The sequence below is a fragment of the Poecilia reticulata genome, linkage group LG2 (genome assembly GCF_000633615.1).
Source record: "Poecilia reticulata strain Guanapo linkage group LG2, Guppy_female_1.0+MT, whole genome shotgun sequence".
NCBI classification, from domain to species: Eukaryota; Metazoa; Chordata; class Actinopteri; order Cyprinodontiformes; family Poeciliidae; genus Poecilia; species Poecilia reticulata.
In genome coordinates, this window is record NC_024332.1 from 20,378,733 (window position 1) to 20,382,693 (window position 3,961).

Here is a 3,961-nt window from a genome sequence, read left to right on the forward strand (position 1 = left end):
TTGATATCAGGACTAAACTTTGGAGATGCTGAGTGCAGAAGAACAAATTGGGTTTTTGGAGATAACTTTTTATTGAATTAAAAGTACAGAATTAAAGGTTTGTTCCTGGCAGAGCAGAAGAGAAACCAGAATTTCACAGCTACCTGTGAGGTTCCTGCATCTGTTTCTCTTGGCCCAGATGGCTGTAGAGCCACAGGAGGCCGGATAGTGTTAAGAAAATAAATTTAAAATAAGTTAGTTTTAGAATTTATCATGACTTGATTGAAATACTCTAATATAGTTTTAAAATGTATAACATACTGTATTCTGACCTATTGATCTATATTTTACTGTAGTTAAAGCAGATTGTTTGCCAAGATCTCAGATCTGCTCTTTGTCTGTCTGGAAACAATCAGTAGGAAGTTCAAGCTTATCACACTGATTTGTGAAAACCATAAACCACCATGAATTCGGAGAGTCTGCTTCTACCTTATTTAACAAAAGGTGTTTGATCTTGTGAACAAATTGCAGGGACTTTTCTAAAGAGCCAGAGATGTCTTCCAGTTGGTCAAGTAGAGATACGCCTTATTTGAATACATTAAAGAGGAAAACACACCTACATGTATAAAAGTTTGTGCACAAGGGAAACAATTCAGAAAAAGCTGATTTATTTGACTTCTGCACCAGCTCTTTCTCCAAGGACGTCTTTGATATTTCTCTGTCTTCTTGTCTCAGGTAAACATGTTTGTATCTGTGTTTCTTCAGTTTCCTGTTCTATTTTATACGTTCTTCTGATTGGATTAAAATTCTGTAATTCTGTGACGTCAACACGCATTGTTGTGTTTCTGTTCCCACACGTGGTCACGCGAGAGAACCCGGGATCAACAGGAAGAATCAGAGCCAGATTCTTTTGCTAAATTTAATTGTATAAAAATTCTTCCTTAACACAGTCTACATTTATTCTCTAACATGAACTTCAGTCACACTTACATGGTCCTGGGTCTGGGTCTGGGGTTGAGTTTGTGATGGAGGATGTAGGAGGTTCAGTTGGTGTGTTGGGTTGGTTGGTTGTAGGTGTGAGGGTAGTTGTAGCTGGTGGAGTTGGAGTTGKAGTCGGAGGGGAAACAGTTGTTGGACCTGTGGATGGAGCAGCAGATCAGCAGCAACATTATCAGATCAAGAAAAAGCAGACTGACTTCAAACTGAAGACCAAAGCAGAGATTTCCACTCACTTTCTCCAGCCGTCACAAAGACACATCGAAGGTCAGACTGGTACACAGAGCCAGAGGAGCTGAGGAGGTAAATAAAGCAACAGCTYAGATATAAAACTGTTAATAAAATAAGCAGACAATTCAGTCTAATGAAGACTTTAAACAACAGTTTGTGTAAACTCAGTATTAAGCTGATAAAAAGCAACTATCAATGCCAGAAGTGCAGGATTTCTGAAAATGAGATTATGATTCAGTGGTGATGAACCCAACAATCACWACTGCCCTCTTTTATACATCTTTGTTCTATTATGACTTTAAATAACAATTAATTATTCAAATTAGATTAAAAATGTTCTATGTAAGGAAACCCAGCAGATTACATCAAGTCATTGAGTTGCAACATTCATTCCTCCTGGATGAGCATGTAGCTCTTGTATCATTGACTCTATAGCAGGGGTCTCAAACTCAGTTTACCCGGGGGCCACTGGAGGAAGGGTCTGGGTGAGGCTGGGCCGCATAAAGGATTTCACAAAAAAACATTAAAAAAAATATCCTCAAATGTCATCAACGTTTAATTATTTATCCAATACATGAACTGCAGTTTTTGGCTTTGACAAAGACATGATGAGGATGTGACAAAATTTAGGGTGCGTTCACACTGCAGTCTGAAGTTGTTGGTGTAGCCCAGTGGTAAACTGAGGTTGCTGTAATTACTGTACGTTGAGGTTAATAGAAATCTTACATCGTCAAGACAMGATACAAGTATATTAAAAGTAAATTCTTGTTTACTCAGGCATACATTGATGAACAACTAAGTGTTTAGTATCCTTCTTCCTGAAAGAAATACATTGGTATTTTCCTTCACCTTAATAGTTAAATAATATAAAGGTCAYTATTGAGTAATTACCTTATTTGGTGATTAAAACTATTGTTACTCAGCTATTATGTAAATATTGTAAGAAAAAGAAGCAGTGTGACGCAAGCTGCACTGTATTTTTCCTGGTCTCACCATTTTATTGGTAAAGGGGACAGTTCGTCCAAGGCAGGACTGGGGAGTGGTTGGGAAAAGAGAGAGAGAGTCGGGAGGGTGGAGAAGGGAGACGCAATAAGCGAAGGAAAGAGGGAGATAGATAAAAAGGAATAAAGACAGACGAAAGGAAGAGACAAAGGGACAACAGGACGAGAGGGCACGAAAGTCAGGAGAAGTTGAAGGAGTTCAGTCGACGTTGGAGGGACGACCCAAGAGGACCCTAACCCTAACCCTAACCCTTCACTCTTAACTCTTTATTTCTCAAAGTTAGCACAGGGATGCATTTTTGGGCAATATGGATTTCCAGCCTGCCAAAATATGCATCCCTTCTCTATTCCCCTCAAATATTATCCTATTGATTTAAAACTTATAACAGCAGTTCTTGGAACTACTCTCATTATGTAGAAAAAGTTATTTCACTATTAACTCTGTGTTTCTCAAAGTTAGCACTGGGATGTGTTTTTGAGCAATATGGATTATTGTGGCAGGCTGGAAATCCATATTGACCAAAAAAGCATCCCTGTTCTAACTTTGAGAAATAAACAGTTAAGAGTGAAATAACCTTTTCCACATAATCTGAGTAGTGCCATGAACTACTGGTATAAGCTTTAAATCAATAGGATACTATTTGAGGGGAATCGATAACGGATGCATTTTTTGGCAGGCTGGAAATTTTGCCCAAAATGGCATACCTGTGCTAATTTGAAGAATTAAAGAGGTATGAGTGAAATAACTTTTTCTACATAATGAGAGTAGTTCCAAGAACTGCTGTTATAAGTTTTAAATAAATAGGATAATATTTGAGGGGAATAGATAAGGGATGCATATTTTGGCAGGCTGGAAATTTTGCCCAAAAACGCATTCCTGTGCTAATTTGAAGAATTCAATAGTTAAGGGTGAAATAACTTATTTTTCTACATAATCTGAGTAGTTCCAAGAACTGCTGGTATAAGTTTTATATCTATAGGATAATATTTGAGGGGAATAGAGAGGGGATGCATATTGTGGCAGGCTCAAAATCTATTAATGCCAAAACATGCATCCCTGTGCTAATTGGGGGAAATAAAGAGCTGAAATGATTTAATCTCTTCTACGTAATGACACTTGTTCTCTGAGCTAATGCTATAAGTTTCATATCAACAAGACGGATGCAAATATTTTCAGGCTCATAAATTAAGTTGCATTTCCTCCCACATTAACAGACTAGAAGTGAAGCATGATATAAAATGTTCTGCATAATGGGTCTCTGTTGTAATGCTTTTGAGCTATTATGGTATCAAAAGACAAAGCAGAGAATTTCAAACCATTTACGGAGAACGTTTACAACAGACACAGACTGAAAAAAAAGTTCGACTCGTGTCAATAAAAGTGTAAAAACCGTATCTATTTCAAATAATTTGCGAAATAAAACCCACCGTATTAGGGATTACATGGTTAGGAAACGTGATAATGTTACAAATATCTTTAAAATTTCCTCTTCGGTCATATTTTTATCCGTTTCCTCGTCAATATGCGAGAGYTTAGAGCGATGCGCGCTCCCGCGACAGGGGATGCAAATTTGGGCAGGCGTGCTTTTCTGGGCATAACACCTGTGCAAGTGGTCACGATCGACGGACTTTGTGCTAAGCTAAGTGGGCTAACGCTTTAGCACCACGGTTCCGCTGCAGCCGTTGAGCCTCTGTGAAGTTGAGAGGAGGGAGTGCATCGCAGCATTTCTATGTTTTCCCGGAAATGCAACGCT